General features: G+C 33.9%; 1 pseudogene; it reads left to right on the forward strand.

The window, feature by feature from the left end:
• Positions 1–3,183: 3,183 nt before the first annotated feature.
• Positions 3,184–19,804, forward strand: LOC149540143 (mitochondrial carnitine/acylcarnitine carrier-like protein; annotated as a pseudogene).
• The last annotated feature ends 1,296 nt before the right edge of the window (positions 19,805–21,100 follow it).

Below are 21,100 nucleotides of genomic sequence, written 5' to 3' on the forward strand. Positions count from 1 at the left end.
CACATAAATATAAACTAAGACATGTCAAACAAAGGTTATTTTCCCTTAATAAAAAGAGAATGTGTGGACATAGTTCTAATTTTTGTTCTTCTAGAAAGGAACTTGTAGTTACCATAAGGGAGTAGTTTCATGGTTTGTATCTGGTACATGATCTAATTTGTACTAGAAAGGGATTGGATTTAATTGGTGAAAGGAAACTAAGTTTTAGCTTTACACCTAGCCCCTAATTTGATTCAGTTTATTGCAAATAAAATTATTAAATTCAATAGATGTCTGTTCTTTTTGAGTTTTCTAAAAAATATTATTGAAGTGCTTCCTTAAAAATGGAACTTTTAGTAGTCCATATAAATTATATGATCCCATACCAATATTACATGTTCATGTCACTTCACTATACTCTATTCAAAGGTGTCACAAGAAATCATGTAAAGCCTCTGGTAAAATTTATTGACATTGTTCCTATCTCCTGACATGATGTAATTTTTCTACAACTAATACTTGTAAATGAGTTGTCACCTTTTCTTAAACACTAAGTTTCTATGGTTAGCATTCAGTTGGTTACTAAGTTATTAAGAGAACATTATAAAACATAATGTTGGTCTAGTTTTCACTTCAAAATTATCCTGATACATATCTAAGTGAATATTCTAGTTCTCTTTGTGAAAATTAGGGTTTTGTGTTTTTTTATTTGTTAACCCTAGAATAACCCTATTTTTTTCATTAAATGTTTCCCTAGAAACCCTTGGGTATACACTTGCATAACATTCCATTTTCAAAATAAAAGGGGAGTGCATGGGAAAAATATTTTAAAATACCCCTTTTATTATTTCTTGGGTATCCTTTTAAAAATTTGTTGGATTGTCTAAACATTATCCCATGTCTCCAAAACTAACCTTAACCTAATATTTTTTTTAAATTTTCAATGGGTTATATTTCTATTTGAAAAAGAAGTTAAATAATGATAACCCTTGATCTTCCTTAAGATCAAGGGTTGTCACTATGTCACCATAAGAAATCATGTACTTTTTATTCCTAGTGACATAGTGACCAAGCAATATTTTCCCATGGGACCCAGTCAATGAAAGAATGAGGTTTTAAGCATGAAATTTGCAACAATGTATCATATAATAATCAATAGTGGTCACTTTGTCTCCATGGGAAACCGGAAGGTTTTTATCCTTGGTGATATACTGATTGCCCGCCATGTGGATATGTGGGAGGACCAACCTATGACAACTTATCATGTGGACATGTGGTAGGGCCAAATTTTGAAGATGGCATGGTGATTTATTTCATTAACTAGATCTTAGGTTGTCATGATGTCAGATGCAATGGGAGGTTCACATCGAAGGAAATATAATGTTGATCCGCACCATTAGATCTTCCCATGATCAATGGTGGTTTATTTTTTGCTAAAGGAAGTTGCATGAACTTTATCCTTGGTGACATAGTGATCAAAAGTAAATACCATAGGCCCACTCTATTTATAATGAAGTTATCATATGAGTTCTACTATCCAACACAAGGATCATCAACGATGGTTGCTATGTCACCAATAGAAGTTGCTTGAGTTTTACCCTTGGCGATATAGCAAGAATATGAAACATGTCTAGAGGTGTAAGTGGGTCCAAGGTAAGTCACCAATAGTGAAAGAAGAGGCTTATGTGAAGGGATTCAATTGGATTGATTGCAAACTTGGAGGGTTGAAGCCAAGTAATTAAAGGTTTTATTCCTTAATTGTTAGTTTTTCAAAAAATTGATGGCCTATTTTCAAATTTGAATGGTGAAGTCACTCTATTTCTTTGTGATCCATTTATGAGAATTAAAACTCCCTGTGCAAAGTAAAACTAGGAATAAAGTGTATATAGTCAAGATTTTCTTCATTGCAAATGTATTTCTAATTTTCTGAGAGCTAGAACCTATTGAAGAGCTATTTTCTGTCTGTTTAAATTGTGAAGAATTTTCTATACAAGTGATTCACTAAAGAATTCAAAAAGAAGAAAATAGAGACACAAGTAAGTATCTTAGCCTGTATATAATTTAAGAAGTTTTGATTTTTTTGCATTATTATCAAATATGGCTCCAAACAACTATTTTTTGGGGAAAGTAGAGTATGATAGTAGGAATATCCATGATGATTTCTTGGAATAGTTAAGTGAATCCACAATGAATCAGCCCAAATAAAGAAATTAATTCCTATAAACCCTAAACTCTAAGTTACATATGGTTTATTAGATAAGGGGAATTGGCCTATGGATCCTATTACCTCCAAAATAGGGCTCTAATTGTTCAAGAAATGGTTCTTAGTGAGGAAATTATTTTCCCCCCATGGGAATGTTTGGAATTTTGATTTAGCAAAGTTAGTAGTCCCTAGGGCTTTCATGGATTCAGACCTACTCATAGATGTAGCCCTAAATTATAACCTAGTAGCCAAGATGGTCAGGAGAATAGATGGGGAGTGCTTGATAAAAATCACTACAAAGGAGATTCAAGAGGTTTTTGGATTGGAGCAAACAACATACTATCATGAGGTCATTGACTTTTAGGGATTAGAGAAAAAATATTTGTCTTGAAAAGATCAAATTAGACAAGGTGAATTGAGAGGACACTTGGCTATAATTTGTAATTTGACCTTTGTTAAAACATCAACAAAAGAGCCTTATAAGAAGCAAATTTTCAATACTAGGGCCAAAGACATTTACATGACTTTCTATAGTATTTTTAGTGAAGATGAATAAGATTTTATGCCAATAAAGTTCATGTATATGATGACACAAATTTTTTCTTTTGGTGTCAATATCATTTTTGATTTTGCATCCTATTTAGCAAAGGAATTCACATAGGTCGGATTGGAATTTGTTGTGGTGTCCACAACACAAGCCCCATTCCTCACTAAGAATGGGGACCCCCTACTTTTTTTAACTCCTAGACTCATAGTTAAGGAGTCAGGAGAAGAAGAGTTTTATTAGACCTTAGAATTTTAGAGTCAAAATTTTGAAAAATCACAAAAACATTGAAAAATTGAAAAAAAAATTAAAAAATTATTATTAAAGATTTTGTGCCATGTGCGCCTCTCATAGAGGTGTGCACACACATGCACATCCTCCATGGAGGTGCCATGTGTGCCTCCCATGGAGATGCACATGTGCACCTCCCATCAAGGTGTGCACACGCGCATCCTCCATGGAGGCACTACGCATGCCTCCCATGGAGATGCGCACAAGCACGTGCATCCTCCATGGAGGCGCCGCACACACCTCCCATGGAGGGGTGCGCATGCATCTTCCATGGGGGAGGGCACATGTGTCTTCCATGGGGACACCGTGCATGCCTCTTATGGAGGTGCATGCACTCCATGGAGGCACCAAGCATGCCTCTCATGGAGGCTCTGCACGTGCACCTTACATGAAGGCACACTACGCGTGCATCCTGGTGTGCATGTCTAGATAAATGAAATAAAAGGGGTTTAAAATATATCATTTAAGTATCAGTTCTTATACTTAAGATATATTTTAATATATGCAATGAATCTTTTGAGATAGGTTTCAGACCTCTCCGAGATAAGATAAAGATTCTAGGAAATTTAATGGCTTCAAAAATCTAGACTTAGCCAAATTTCAGGGCTTCAGGATTTCAAACTTAGCCAAATTTTAGGGCTTCAGGATTTCAAACTCAACCAAATTTTAGGATTCACCTCCAATTTTGTTTGAGTATCTAGTGTGTCTTTACTATGCATTGTTAACTCTACATGCTAATGTTTACTTCTTTTGTAGGTAAAAATGGCATCCTCAACTTGTCGAGGTCATAACTTTTGACTTGGGCCTCAGAATTCAGAACTGCTTACATCGTTGGAAAGAAGAACTAAAGATCTAATTTTAGTTCCTAAAATAGAGAGACTTTGGCTATCCAATTTTAGGGACCGATGAAAGTTTCAACTTGAAATTTTGAGAAGAAGACCTCCGAAAAAGCCATTTAAAAAATACCTACAAAAATTTGTAAAAAAAAGAATACAAAAAAGTTGCAAACATTTGATCATCTTAGATAATCTGGATCACTTGGTTTCTTGCTAGGAATGATTGTACGGGTGCAGAGAAGATAAAGGTAAAAGATACAGAGGTTGGAAACATAAAGGAAATTAGGTTCCTCATCTTATGCAGCTATTGGGGACAAGATTCAATGCAAGTGCCTTGAGATTTTCAATTGAAGAAGTGAAGGGAGTGCAAGTTTATGAAAGTAATTGGCTATAAAGAGGGTGTAAATCATTAGAAAGGGACATGGAGTGTATAGAAAAAGTGATCTAAAACCTCATTTGAGAAAAACCTAGAAACCATTTTAAAAATTGAGAACTTTGATTTTTTGGCAAATTGAGCTCTGCAGGTTCGTAGCTCTACAATTGTGTAGGTCCGTAGCTTCACAACTCCATAGGTCGGCAGCTTCACATTTTCATGTAGGTCCAAAATTTAGAGGTGCATTGACAGTTGACTACCAGTTCCAAAAATGGCACTTTCCATGCAATAGGAGTGCATTTTGACAGCAAGTTAACTCTGACACACATCAAGTGAAGGGCCAGCTTCTATTTTTGGTTTCTCCATGCACTTCTACTTTGGCTGATGGCTTCCTCTTACTTTCTCTCTCATGCTTTCATTGTTTTTGACATGTAAAGGGCTCATGCATCTAATTAATGAATAAAATATGGATGGAGTCCCTCTAAGAACCAATTAGATTGTTAGTTTGTTTAAATGTTTTAAAAGCATTTTATTGCATCAAGATATCTCTCACTCTCAACACAAATTGAGGAGATGATTTCTTATAAATACCCCATTGTAAACTGTAAGAAATTCCACCATTATTATGCAATAAAATTATGCTTTTGGTGCTAGCATTCAGAGTGTAGTTATTCTTGCCTAAATGTGTCATTGTTTTGTGGATTTTATTCATGAGATTGTGATTGAGCCAAAGGTTTATTGCATTGTTTCTGGTTGTGCGATCTTTTAGTTCTGGTGTTTGCTATAAATATATGAATTTCATTGACGTAACAAGCTTGAGAAGAGATCACTCGATTGTGTCTACATAGCTTTTTGTCTCACATGAGCACACTTTCTGTGGCCTTGCGATTTGATGAAGAGTGAAACATCATTCAATTTGTTAAAGATTCTCACCGATGATTGTATTAGTGGATTCTAGGAAGCGCTGTTCCTATTTCCATTGGTTTCCTACCAATTTCTTCAAAGGTTTAACTCGTAGTGTGTTGTGTTTTGTAGCTTATGTCCATTTAGGAATTTTAATTTTATGTTATTTTCTTTTAGTTTTTTTATTTGCTTTGCTAACCCCATATTAGAATAGGACCTCATAGCAGCTGTATTGCTAGATTTGTATTCATTGAAAAATAGAAAATACAAAAATATTGTTCTTTTGGTGTGATATTTTGAGACAGAAAATGGATTTTACTTCGATTCCAAGATAAAAAGGTTTTAGAACCAGCAAAGGCCTCCTTGTGAACATTCACATTTATCTTATATTGAGTGGATTTTGGTACGTCGCAAGACAAACACTGAACCTTGGAGTAGATCCTTAAAAAGATTTTCTTTTCAAGAGAGGAATTACACTATGGATTCCTATCGTTGACCTCATGCAAAATGAACACCCAACAGAATTGAAAAGAGAAAAGTTGAGAAAATAATTGACCACTATTCCTTATTGATTCATATGTTCTTGTATAAAGGTGTCACTTTCTTTGAAAAAGAAATGGTATTAAACAAAGAATATGAGGGTGCAGCTCTACCTATCCAATTATGGAGTGTAGATATGACCTAGCATGTAGAAGAGACTAGCTTTGTGAGATTCGATAGATACTTCACATCTAGATTGAGGAGCCTTATATTAAGGGACAATTTCATAATACATAAGGCACTACTAGAATTTATTAGGCCTATGGACAACCCTACTAGTTTGAAGGTGTCCCACAATTGGGAAAATATCATACCATACCCTATATCTAAAGTTTTTAGAGTGTATGGATTCCAAGGGACTCCCAATGTACTTCCTTACCAAGTACCTCTAAAGGTGGGAATAGCTGAAATGTTATGGAAGATAGGTGGACTGAAGGAAGCATAATTGACTAGTTGGTCTAGGGGCTCAATTTCCCATCTTGTATAGTTTCTCACCAATTCATAATCACAAAGGGTGGTTGGTTTTTTTTCTACAAATTCTTAAACCCATAAAAAATGGTTGTTTCCCATGATCATTTTAATGGTAGTGAAGGATTTTTTGATATTTTCAAACGGGGGCTAAGATTAGTGCCAAGGATCATCAATTGTACTTCCCTAAAGACATAATAAGAAATGAATTCTCTCTTTAGGAGCAAAAAATCAAGAAGGCAAAGTGGATATTTTATTCTAGGGTACTCAAATTAATTAATTATTTTGATAAAGATTAAAAGCCCCTAAAGGATGCCAAGATAGAGGCAAATAAAATATATATTGATGATCACTTTTCTAGATATTATGGAAGCAATAAATGAAAATAAAATGGTTTTCATTAATTCTTATCCTGAAAAGGCCCGAGAGGTCATGAAAAGGTTATCTTTTACCCCTATGTAGTAGGATCAGGGTAGTTGGTTATTCAAAGGAGACTTGGCTACAATGTTATTTAGAATAAAAGGTCTACAATTAACAAAGGTAAATAGATAGTTGGGTCAACTAGTGTTGTTTTGGAAGAAAGGCCTGATGAGCCAATGCCCAAGAGGAAAAATATGGAAGATAAATATGTGCCCCAAATAGAGGAGTACTCACCCATCCAATCCCCACTATGTATATGAGATGACTAGCTCACTAAGGAGAAAATGGAGCAATTGAGATCCCAAGGTGAAATCTTTATTACTACTACAGAACTAGAAGAAGGGAATCCTCAAGAACCTCCCATGCCAATTCTTGAGTTAATTGTTGTTGATTATAGAGGAAGGGAGTTGGACTCTATTGTAGAACAAGCTAGTCATGAATTTATTTCTAATGAAAACTTTATTAAATCTAGAGCCTTTTATCAATTCACATGGAGGACCACTATTGAATTATTTGAAGAAAGATGAAATAAGACAAAGGTAGAGAATCCTAAGATGGAAGAGGCTTCCATACAAGACCAAATAAAAGATGAGATGATGTAGGAGTTTAAGAGCTTGACCCCTGAATAGGGAAGAAAAATGATAAAATCATTTGGGATCTTGCTTCTGCATAATTGGGACATTGCAGGTGCAATGGGTTTTAATTCTATTACTAAGAAGTTGAATTCAGATTAAAAGGTCAAAAAGGAGTTGAAAGGTGCCAAATTTAGTGAAGACGATGCTGCCTTAGTAATCTGGTCTATAAGAAAAGGATCCAGAGCTAGTTCTTCCCAACTTGATGATATCATCTTGATTGGAAACCTAATTGTACAAAGGGTATAGTACACTCCAAATGAGGAGGCTATAGAGATAAATATTGGAATATTGAACATCATCCTAGCCATAGCCTTGAGGGAGAAAAAGGATAGACTAGAGATACAAGAAAAGTATGAGAAAGTTATGGCTGCTTATAGTAAAGAGGTGCAAAAAAGAACAGAGCTTGAGAATAAGGTGATGGAACACCAAGGAAAATCTAGTAGAATTTTTATTTCACTCCTCTTATAGAAACTCTAGACACAACATAGAGACCTCAATATTATACTATAGAGGATTTTGAAGAAGAAAAGAGCAAACTATGGGCATTATATGTAGAACTAGATATTTCGTATGAGGATAGGTTAAGGAAAGAAATTATGTATTTGGTTAATAAAATTGGTTGGCCAATATTCTATGAAATATTTTCAAAAATAATAAACATATGGGATAAAGATGTTACTCTTCTATGTTTTTTAGTTACTAGTTTATCCTATGAATATATAAAAAGGACTTTTGATTTGACCAATGATCTCTCCAAGATTGATAATAAGAGAATTACATTACAAAGGATAATGATTAGTTATCTTGTAAAATATAAGAGTAAAAATTTTGGAATCGTCCCCCATGCCTTGGATAGAAAGGATAAATTAAAAAATAAAGAGGAATGGGCCCATGAATTGGATGACTTATTATTCCTTAGGATGAATAGGGTCATAAATGAAAAGGGAAATTCATGGTGGACAAATACAACTAAAGAAGCTATAAAAGTGAAATTATTTTATGATTCTTTAAGAAAATATATTATTGAAATAAATAAATTGAGAGAATATATGATAAAGAAACAACATGAGATCTTGAGTTTTAATTAGCTAGATGACAAAGTTCTTGACAAGTGGATGGCAGATTTCATGCATGCAAAGTAGTTAGAACTTGGTGAAATTGATGATGATGATATGGAACAAGATGAATTGAAAAAAATTTACACATCAATTAAAGAAGAAGAGGCCAAAGTTAAGCAACCAATTGCAGTTACACACATAGAGGCCCAAACAGATGACATGGCAACTAGACAATCAAATGTGACTATCAATTTATTAGTACAAGATGACATGGATGGAGAACCCAAGGTTCAAGTCAACTTTTAAGTATCAAAACATGGCCCAACACATGCAAATCCAATGGTCACACACTCCAAGGAATAACAATAAAAATGAAGTCAATCATGAACTCCTCAGCAACAAATGAGTGCAACATAAGTGGTCCGCATAAAAAGAATATTCATGATGAAAATAATTTTGTTGGACTAATTTTTGTCTTTTATGATAGTCTTGTAAATATCTTTATTTCTTAATGAAAACTATCAGTACTCTCTAAGCTTGAAGCTTGTTGCATCTCACACTATATAAGTGAGATTCCAAGGCTAAAGAAAGGGTCCAAACATTTGTGCAATGTAAGTTTTTGCTAGTTATTTTTCAATCTAATTTTCTTGATGTCAACTCTATGATGTATTCTCTCGACAATTTTGAGAATACATTAATTTTATAGGATCATTGTGTCTTTTCTTGATTTTTTTTGAGTATTACCTAATTTTATATAATTTTCAAAGAATATTAATTCAAAGATGAACTATCACCATATCTGTTTTCTTTGAATCTTGTCTCCATTATTTTGATTAAGTAAAAATAGGTTTTAAAGGACCTGAAACCTTTTACAAAATAATGAGAGTCAAGAAAGAAAAGCCTAAAGCTAGCAATGGAGTTTAAAGCAAAGATCAAAATAAAATAGACCTCCTAATAGAGTACAAAGAAACATAGAAATAAGAGGCCAACCAAAAATAGAGCTGATAAGAATAGCAAAAAGATAGCAAAAGACCAACACTCGAACAACTATATAGACTTTATTAGGTCACCAACTTGGTCTACGAGAATGTGCATTTTCTCTGCACTGGCCTTCACCTATTCCATCTTGTTCATATCCTCATTCCTCTTAGAATGAGCCCAAGTTCATTTTCTAGGACCCTGGTTGTCAACCACAGAAGGGCAATCCTATCCTTTTTCTTGTTCAAAGTTTTTCAAAGGACTTCTCACATTATTTGTGATGGTTTTTAAGGAATTACTATTATTATCTACCATTTTCTTGATCATCTTTCCAATATTGTTCATCTTGGGCTCTAGTCTAGTCACCTTCTTCTGATTATCATTATTGGACTTCTCTAGCACCCTATTATTAGCTTCAATCTATGGAATCTTGCTCATAAGGTTTTTTTACCTCTTTAGCATTACCAATTACCTTAGAAATTTGGTCAATATGTTGACCCAAAGTGTGCTCCCCTCTGGCCAGTTTGGTCACCTACTCAACCTCCTTCCTAGTTAACTTCATTTGTTGTTTCAAAATGCCAATCTCCTTTAGAATGGACCCAAGATTTCCTAACAAGCCTTTGGTAGAGCCAATCTCTCCCTCAGCCCTACCAAAAGCCAAATTTCACTCTTGATCTCCATAGTCCTCTCTTTCCAATGCCATGTTATTCATAGTATTCTGGTTCTTATTCTCTCACAATCTCATAGATTTTTAGTTCCTCTCAATTCTATGGGTGATAAGTTCATCATCTGATGGAGACAAATCCCTATCATCACTATTACCCTTAATGCCCTTACCCTTACTTCTACTCCTCTTCTTCTAGTAATCTCTCACCATTTCCTCAATAAAATCACTTTCACCATCAAAGTCACTCCCTACAACAATCTTCTTCTTCTTCTTAAGACTACTACCAATACCCCCTTTTGAATTCTTATTACCTCCATCTACATCATCTTTAGTGTCTAAATCATAACCTTTCTCCAAGAGACTGCCCTCTATGTCATACTCCACCACCTTCAAACTGCCCCTAGGTTTATCAACATTTTTGAACTTCAAAAAATTCATTATGAGAACCATGAGACCTCATGACACACATGTTCCCCATTCAGATCATTTTGAATAGCTTGGATAGAGAAACTCAAAGATTGCCTCAAGTAAAAGGGGAAATTGATCCTTACATCATGCCTAAGTTGATTCACTAACATTAAATGATAACCATAGAGCTTTGTAAATCGGCCATCCAGAGTAAGGTATTCAATTATAACAAACAATACAAATCTCCAAGTTAGGGTTTAAATATGAGTTACTAATTTTCACTAGTTAGCTTTGCTCTCTTTTTAACTCCACGAATTCATCAATACCCCTATTTGACAACTTCCTATCCCAATAGAAGGTAATGCCATCCATATCCAATCTTGTGGCTTCATAAATTACCTTTTTAGTCACCTTCATTCTCTGGTTCTCAACTAAAATAGAGTCATCCTATCATGTTTTGATAAATTGTTGTGTTATGATAGGATTTTTACCTTTGAGCCTTTCCATAAATCGTATAAAATTTCCATGCCTTAAAATGTCCTAGACCTCCTCTTTCTTCATCCATTCCTTGTAGCTTGTAGGTTTCACTCTCTTCCTTTTACGTTCCATATTCTTCCCTGTAATGTTGTTGGAGAACTTTCCCTTTAAAGCCCTATACACACTATCACCAAAATGAAATCCACATTTGAAGGAAATTTTGGAAATGAAAATCCATAATCTATGTGAAATAAAGCTCAACATTCAAAAAATAATCACCCACCATAACTTGATTATGATGAGCACATAAATACAAATCTTTGACATAATCATTATTAAAACATTTTTGCCTGCACTTCGATTTATCATAATCAATAAATTGGTGACCATCAGCAAGCAATGGATCATTATTAATCCAAATAAATTTTTCTTGCTCAAGCATGCCACATTAGCAACCTAATTAGTAGCATGGTTAGCTTCCCTAAAGTTATGGGTAACAATAAATATATCAAAAGATTTGATAATATTACTAGCCTAGAGAATAATATTACTAATAATCCATGAAGGTTTAGTAATATTATTAAGATAGTTAATGATACTGAGAGAGTCTTCTTCCATCCAAACCTTCCTCAAATTTAGACTCTTAGCATAAATAAGACCATGAAGTGTGGCACAAGCTTTAGCCACATGATTTTTTTGACACCCAATAGGAATAGCGATACATCCCACTTTCTCACCATAAGAGTTCCTAATAACAGCTCCACTGGCAGCAATGCTCAAGTACCCTTTAGAGGCACAATAAAAAATTATCTTGAACCAATCTACCAATGGGCTATCCATGCTAGCATTTTCCATCAGATTAGGGTCATGCTTGTACATACACAAGATCCCAAGGTTCCAATTTTGGATCACCCTATCTTCCCAATTATTGCGAGGTTGGTCTCCAAAACCAATAGCTTTGATATTCTCTATAATTAGAGCCTTTATTTTACAAAAAAATTGATCTACAATGGAATCCACACCTTTAAAGACCCTATCATTTTGCTCCTTCTAAATGCCCACAGTCTTAAAATAAAAACATTCTTGGAAGGGGTTTCCAGCTATAAAATAACATTTGAATAGTGGCTGGAAAGACCCAAATCATATTCAACAAGTTACACACCTTATCCCATAGCATTTTGGCAAAAGGGAAATGCAAAGTAATATGGTTGACCGATTCACAATCATTCTTGTAGAGAAGACACTTATTAATAATAATGAATCCTTTCTTCTATAAATTGTCTAAAGTAAAGATCTTATCCTCCAAAAGAATCTAAAAGAAAATATTAATTTTAGGTGTTAAACCTTTCACCCAAGCCTTAGCGCATTAAGGAACTTGATTCATATCAAAGTAGTTAGCATAGGCTGAGGAAATAGAAAACATTCCATTGGGATCAAGCTTCCATATTAGTTCATCCTCATTTTTACTTTAAAAGACAACATTTAAACTCTTGTTAAGGTCAACCAATTTTTCATTCTCCCTGTTGAGGTCCACCCACATCTCATTTCTCCAACAATCCACCATAGAAATACCAAAAGGATTCTTGCATTTCTCCATATAACTATTTCACCTTGCATCCTCACAAAGTGGATGATCCAAAATCCAAGTATCTTCCCAAAAAAGAACTATTCTTCCATTGCCCACCTTCCATCTAACCCCTTTCCTTATTATGTGTTTGAATTTCTGAGCATTTTTCCAGATCATGGATCCCCGTTGCCCCAAATCATTATGAAGGAATTGATTAAAATCAATGTTATCCCTATTGTATTTGTCAGCCCAAATATTTTTCCATTCCCCTTCCTCTTTGTTCCATCTACATAAAAGTTTGGCCAATAAAAAATCATTCATAGTTGTAACTCTTCTTAGACCAAGCCAGCCCTTATTAAGGGGCATACAACCTTTCTCCCAAGCAATCAAAGGTACCCTTTTTTTAATCTTTGTACCTATCCACAAAAATATGTTCTAAATTTTTTCAATAGCTAGAGAAAACTTCTTTGGAATTTTGGAAACACTCAAAGCATAAAGTGGGACACTCTAGAGGATATATTTCAGAACAATAACCTTTCTAGCCTAGCTAAGGAGGGAATGTTTCTAGCTAGTAATTTGCATCTAATTTTTTTCAATCAACAAACTACAAAATCTATCAGGTGGGTCTAGAACCAAAGGTAACCCAAAATAGGAATCAGGGGGAGAGCTAATCTCAAATCCAAAAATCTTTTTAATTTTATTTTTCCTAGGCTCATTGACATTAATAAAATAGATCATACTTTTTCTCCAATTAATAGTTTGTCCAGAAGCTTTCCCATAATCCTCCAAGGCTTTTTTGAGATTTCTTGCATTTCTAATAGAGACCTCTCCCATAACAATAGGGTCATCAAAAAATTATTGATGAGAGCATATGAAAGCTAAGGATGAATGATTTAGGTCCACAAAGTCCCCCTTCATCACCATTTTTTCCACAAATCTCCCCAAGCATTCAACCAAGATTATAAAAAGAATAGGAGAGAATGGGTCCCCCTATGTAAGACCTCTTGAAGATTTAAAGAAAGTGGTAGGATATCCATTAACAAGCACCAAAAAGTTAATAGAAGAGACTAGCATAAATATCAAATCCCTAAATCTCTTATTAAACCCAAATGATTTAAGATCACAGAGAAGGAAATTCCAATCCATTCTATCATAAGCTTTGGAAAGGTCCAATTTAAGAAGAAACCCTTCTTTCTTAGACATAAAAAGAGAGTGAATATTTTCATACATAGTAATAATGGAGTTTAGAATCTATCTACTATGAAAAAACTTATTTTTCTATCTAGAAATGAAAAAGGAAGGAGAGGAAAAATTCTAAGAGTCAACACTTTAGAGATAATCTTATAAAAAGAATTACAAAGGTTGATAGGCTAAAATTGATGCATACCATCCACTCCTAGATTCTTCAAAATAAGAGCAATGAAGGAAACATTCACTTCTTTAACAATATTCCTAGATCCAAAGAATTCCTTAACCCCATTACAAACATTAGTGCCAATCATGTGCCAAAACTGATGAAAGAATAAAAAAGGAAACTCATCAGGTCCTAGGGCTTTATTTCCTTCAAAAGAGAAACCAAACTTAGCAATCTCATAAATAGAAGGGATGGAGGTAAGAGAATCATTCTAATCATTAGAAACACAATTTGGAATACAATCAAGATACAAATCTTGCTTAGCCATATCCAAATTGGGTACACCTTGAAGGTACTGAAAAACTCCACAGGTTCCCTTTTAATAGTCTCCTCATTCTTAGTAACTCCCTCTTTCGTATCAAGCTTAGAAATTCTATTAGCCATCCTATGCTTCAAAATAGTCATATTAAAATACTTAGTATTTATTTCTCCTTCCTTCAAAAAAATATTTTTGGATAGCTACCTCCAAAACATCTCCTCCTTGGAAATGATATCATGAATCTCAACCAGTTTTACACTTTCCTTGTCCCTTGAGATAGCCTCATATCTATATTTCTAAATCTTATATTGTATTTCTTTTAGTTCCTTCAAAATCTTACTTTTATTCTCAAAAATATTTCCAAAGGCTTCTTTGTTCCATTTTTTGATGTTTTTCTTGACATTTTTCAGTTTGGCTACAACTTTAAACATAGTTGTACCTTCCATAGTAATACCCCACCACTCCTTAATGATGTTCTTTAGGTTTGGATGAAGAGTCCAAATTTTTTCAAACCTAGAGGGGAATTTTTTTTGATAATTAAGCTTATCATCCACAAGTAAAATTGGATAATGATCTGAACCCAAATGAATTTGAGCACTAAGAGAACATTTGTAATTAAGGAACCAATAATTACTTATAAGAGCATGGTCCAACCTAACCTGAATGAGAGCATTTCCAATTCTTCCATTAGTCTAGGAGTACTCAACCCCATGCAAGTCAAGATCATGAAGAAGCTGGTTCTCAATAAAGTCCATAAGGCCTAATCTATTATCTAGATTCGTCTGACTATCTCCCCATTTTTAAGCTTCTTTTAGAGGGATGTTGAAGTCCTCAATAACAAACCAATTCTCATTATCTCTGGTTAGAAATTTCTACCTAGAGATCCTTTCTTGCCCACTTTGAATTTAGAGCATAGACATTAGTAAGAACCCAAGTGAATCCATCCTTGGAGTTAGTAAATCTGACATTCATCATGTTTCTATTATGAGAGATAAGATCTCCTTAAATCCACCTATTAATCCAAAAAACTGCAATACCTCCTAATGCTCCCTCAAAATCATTCCCTATGATCTTCTCATCCCTAAAAATTAGGAGACCTTCCACTTTTACCTTCAGCATCTTAGTTTTCTATATAACCAAAATATCCAACCTGTTATCCCTAATCATATTTTCCAAAATGTCATGTTTGTGAGGATTATTTAACCCTCAAATATTCAAAGAGATAATCTTCATATTTTATGAAATTTTTTTGATTCAAGGATAGTCCTCTAACTACCATCTATAATACTTCTATTAGTCTCAGTAGTTCTTTTTTGCATGTTAGAAGGTCTTCTGACTAGAGAAGGGGAAGAGCCAACATCCCCATTCTTGAGGATCAACCGTATAGGTGTTGAGAAAGGATAACAATCTCTACCCTTGTTATATTTAGAATCCCCTTTTTTAGATTCTAGGTTTGAAGATATACCAGAGATTCCCCCTTTCTTATTCCTAGATTTGGTAGCAAAAATATCCACTTCCTTTTTGTTATTACCTACTCCTTTCTTCTTGGCTTTAGATTGTTTACTAGTTGGGATCCAGTTAGCATTAAAAGTCTCCTCCTCCCATATTTCTTCCTCCTCTTGTGAAATAGTTAAGAGATCCTCTACATCTCCTTTGACAAAGTTTCCTACCAAAACAACAACTTGAGTTGGAGGTTTAGTACTCTCAACACTAGATGGATCTTTATAGATTAATCCATGACCACTGTCGTCCCCTTTCTTGGACTAATAGGTTTTATCAATTTAGCTTGAACTATAGCCTTAGACCTTGACACTAGTTTCTTAACTCCCAAGTTAGGTTGAGGGACATCCACATTCAAAGACTCACCTCCACTCTTAGTAGTCTCAACAACCCCACCTGAGAGCTCATCTCCACTGTTAGGAGTCTTTGTACTATAGATCTATTCCTATGGGAGAGCATCCATTGCCAAGGACTCACCTCTATTCTTAATGTTCTCAATAACATTGTTTTGTACCTTTCTCACGCACACTTTCTTGACCTTGTTAGAATCCCCCTTCAAAGAAGGGCAATTTTTAACCCAGTGGCCAATTTTTTTTCAATAAAAATAGATGAATGGAATAGATTCATACTCAATATGTTGATTCCAGACACCCAACTTAGATTTGAGCTTGGTAGATTCAAGCAAATTAGTACCCTAGAAAACCCCAAAACAAAACCTAGCATAGTTCAATCTTCTCTGAGAAATCATCACAGGATCTAGTGAAAGAAACTCTCCAAAGGTGTTGGAAATTCCCTAAAATACATCCTCCACCCAAAACTCAAGTGGGAGGCCACTTAGTCTAATCTAGATAGGGGCTTGAATAGAGGAATCATCCAAAGAGTATGAATTTGGAGTCCATTTTTGCAATATCAAAGTATGCTTCGCTAAGACCCAAGGGCTACAACAAAAAATATCCCACTTGTCTTCTTGGCAAGAAAAATTAAAAGAAAGACATCCTTTACCCATCACTGTAATATCAACCTAGCCTTTCAGCTTCCATTTCTTACTCACATAGGCCCTAACAACTTCAATGTTGGGTCTAGCCCCTAAGAACCTTGTATCCAAAGTCAAATCCCTATAATAAATTTTCTTATCAATCATTTCATCTGGTATTTCGATGGAGAACATACCTTTGTCCTTCGAGGAAATATCCTTGACCAGTGGGAAGATAGATTTTCCAGTTATTCATAGTCCAAATAGGATGGACCATTTTCTATAATACTCCCCCATTACACCCACCCCCCTCCCCCCCGTGAGTCCTCCAAAGACTTGTATTCATTAGGATTGCAAGTTTTGGTAGAGGAATCTCAAGGTGACTCAACTCGCACTCCAAACTTGGATGGACCAGTCACATTTCTGCCAGACAAATTCAAAACCAAATTCTTACCCACTCCCTTCTCCATGCTCTCACTTTCCATCTCAAAAGGTATCAATATTATCTCCATTGTTATTGACTGGTTATTTTGAGATTGCATGGGAAAAGCTTATTCAATTTAATGCAACTAGGATAGGTTGTATGCCAATTCACTATTGCTTTTAATTCAATGAGTTGAATAAATGCCTCAGTGATATGATAGGATCTCTAAGAAGTAATAAGGATATGTATAATAATGGGTTTCAAGGAGAATTGTTGATGATATTGATTGTAATGCAATCATTTAGGTCAAGAGGTTGGGTAGACTTTGAATTTAAATGGATGAGGCACTGATCAATTAGTTTAGTTAGCATATGAAGATATCATGGATAAACATCAAGAAAAATATTAAAATCAAAATCAATTTTACTTTAAATGTATAAAGAGTATCATAGTGGTCAATACTTGTTTGCATATAATCTCTATGTTTTAGTTAGCTATTGTTACCCAGAATTACTTGTAAATTTGAGAAGAATTATGACCAATCTCTTATAGGGGATTAATTTTGTAATAGAATGTCATTAAATTAATGAAATGCAAAGATATTATCAATATTTGAATCTTTTTATATCTTAGGTGCACCTGCCTTGGTTTTGCAGAGCCAAAAGAGTAGAAAATCTTTATGATTTTGTTGAAGATGGGTCTAGATCTGAAGACCATTTTGTTGATTATAGGAGATTGATAATCCTTAGGTTATTTTGATCTTCAAAATCTTGGTATAAGGTATCATATACTTGGTAGTATGAAAATACCAACACATACCACTAATCAAATATAAACCACATATTGTTACAATTTCAAAGACTGAGCTTAGAATATCCTTCCCACACGCATAGTTCTCTATCTTCCTCGAGCCCTATAAATGAAATTGATACATAAATTACCATTGATCTTGCACAATATGCTCCAAATTGTGTTTCTTCCTCCTAATAGTACACACATTTTCTATGCATCTCTTATTCAAGCTTAGTACCTCATAACTCTTTTTTTGAACCCTAATACCTAGTGAAAATACTTGCTATCCTAAGGTCTTGGAGCCCTAATCCCTAACCAATTTTTTAGGCTAGAGTTGTAGCTTCACTACTAAGTAAAATTTCTTTGTTCTAAAAGAAGTAAAACTATTGATTCAACATAATATGTTAAGTTGAAAAGGAAGCAGTTGGAAGACTTTTGTGAAGATTTAGGTTGATTATGATTGTTATCTAGTTATAATATTTTATTTATAATTTTTGACTAAGGAGCATGAATAGGAAAAATCTTCATTAGTAGTCCTAAAGATAAAATTCTAGTTATATTATCTATTATGGGCCTCAATTCTTTTTTTCCTCATATTGTTTTGTTTTTCTTGTGCTTTTTGGTGCTAACAGATACTGGTTTTAAAGAGCACAATGACAAATAATGCAAGAAAGGATTTACTCTATGGAATTGTTGGAGTAGCACAATTGATATGTGGGTATCCATCTAACATAATCAAGGTAAACCTATAGAATCATCTATTACCTCCTCTAGGCCAACCTCTATGCTATATTGGGGCCATGGATGTTGTCTAACAAAATGATTATAGAAGAGCTCAAGGCCTATACAAAGGAATGTGAGCTCCATTGGCAATAGTAGCAATACTGAATGCAATTCTCTTTACTTCAAGAGGGAAGATGGAAGCCTTAGTTATAATAACACCTAGGGTTTCCCTTTCTCTGGAATAAGAGGTAATTTGTGGAGCAAGGGTTGGCATTGTTGTGTCAATGCTAACATGCCCAACTGAGATAGTAAAGTGAAGATTGAAAGCTCAAAGTGTTTTTGCCACTAGGAAAGGTACCATAGTTTCCACTGATGGGACAAAAATAAGTAAAGGATTTTTTTTCCAATTTGTTCATTTAGTAATTTATTTGTATACTTCTAAGTTTCCAGCCTCAAAGTTAAATGTAGCTCAATTTATTGTATTTGTAGAATCAATAATCTTGCATCACAAGGACTAGTGTAGTTGTATTGTGATGTGATTGGTGTAAAATTCACCACTCTTGACAATAAATGATGGAGTACATCAACAGGCTTCAAGAATTGAGCTGAAGTGTTGAGGTTTTCTTTATACAATGGGAAATAAATCTACATTGTTAAGCATCCATCATGGTGCATAGAAATCTTGAGATTTCTTTCAAAGTTTAAACCAATTGGAAGCAACCTCCCATTGCACGGAATCATGGTTGAACTTAAACAATTTAGTAAAATTCATTTGTACATAATTTGAGCCCTGTTGATGCACTCAATAATATATTATTGGTAAATCAATTGTTTCCCATTATAGATTAGTATACAATATTTATATTGAGCCCTTCCAAATTCCTATAAAATAGGTGCATCTATAGTAGTAGTAGCATCTATCAAATATAATGGACCAACAAGTGTAGGAAAACATGTTTTGAAGTATAAGGGAGGGATTTTAGGACTATTTAAGGGTATCACTCCTACTTTAGCATGAGAAGTACTTGGAAATGTGGTTATGTTTGGTTTCTATAAGGGAATAAAGCAATATTTGGCTGGAAGACAAGATACTTTTGGATTGAGCCAAAGTGCTCTCCTTATGCCAAGTGGGCTTTCTAGTGCTACTTTCTAGTTGGTTGTATCTCCAACTAATGTTGTGAAGAGTGTTATCTAGGTTGATAATTACTTATAGCCAAAGTACTCTAGTTCAATCAATGCATTTAAGAAAATTGTTGCTTCAAAAGGGATCAAAGGTTTGTACAATGGCTTTGGACCTTTGATGGCGAGAAGTGTTCCTATCAATGTTACATGTTTCCTTGCCTATAAGGTTACAAGGTCAAGTTTAGAATGATAGAATATTTCACTAGAATTCTAGTGTATTATACAATTTTAACAACAAAAAATTATTTAGGGAATAAGGTCTTTCTTCATTTGAAATTTTCTTTCAATTCTATAGTTTCACAAATTTTAAATATCTCTTTTAATGAAATTATCCTATTTTCATGGTCTTTTATTCATATTCAATGAAATTTCATCTAGCATTCTCAAGGCCTAAAAGTTAGTTGCCTAAAAATTAGAACCTATATATAGACTTCATAATTTTGTGGCTTTTGCATCAGTTATCTTATCATTTACAAGAAAGTTCATATCTGATTGATCTTTTAATTCATAATATGTAACTAAAAGGAAAATACAATATAATTGTAGACTATAACTATGCTATTTTTTTAAGAATTTAAATTGTATGGAAGTATCAAATAGGTTTTGGAGTAGTTTTGTATCTATGCTTAATACATGTATGGGTTTTGTGCTTAATACACATGTGGGTTGAATCAAACACTAGTAGAATTTTCGCAAATAAATGATTATGTGACTTAAACTTTTAGTCACAAGATTAAAAATTTTACTTATGTGACTAAAAATGATCAAATTATATGATTTTCATCCACATCTCATTTTCCAACAATATAATTGTAGACTGTAACTATGCTATTTTTTTAAGAATTTGAATTGTATGGAAGTATCAAATAGGTTTTGGAGTAGTTTTGTCTTTGTACTTAATACATGCTAGGGTTATGTGCTTAATACACATGTGGGTTGAATCAAACACTAGTAGAATTTTTGCAAATAATTGATTATGTGACTAAAACTTTTAGTCACAAGATTAAATTTTTTACTTATGTGACTAAAAATGATCAAATTCTAGCAATGTCTTACAATTTATAAGTATAAGTGACTAAATAAATGATCAAATAAATGACTAAATAGTTGGTCACTAATAATTAGTCATCCAAATAAGGGTGAGTGTGTAGCCAAGTTGGTGTGAAGGTGAGTTGTGAAGCGTACCTATTGTTCACCTAATAATAATTTCAAGGCTTTGTTTTTATGAATTTTTTCTCATGTACTCTCCATTTCCCTTTGAAAATAAATTTTGAATGGCTCCCTATCATATGTTATAAGAATAATGTCAAAAAAATTATCTACCGACACTAGATAGAGTCACCAACAAAGACCTTATACATTTTCTTGTGTATTTCATACATCAAACTCCAATGGGTTATGGTTATCAAAAGGAGTCACATGTGTAGAAATTCACTTCTTACAAAATGACCACCTTTTATTTTTTATCAAAAAAAAATGCAATCCA

Source organism: Cupressus sempervirens, chromosome 9 (genome assembly GCF_028749045.1).
Source record: "Cupressus sempervirens isolate cs-2001-9-10 chromosome 9, ASM2874904v1, whole genome shotgun sequence".
NCBI classification, from domain to species: Eukaryota; Viridiplantae; Streptophyta; class Pinopsida; order Cupressales; family Cupressaceae; genus Cupressus; species Cupressus sempervirens.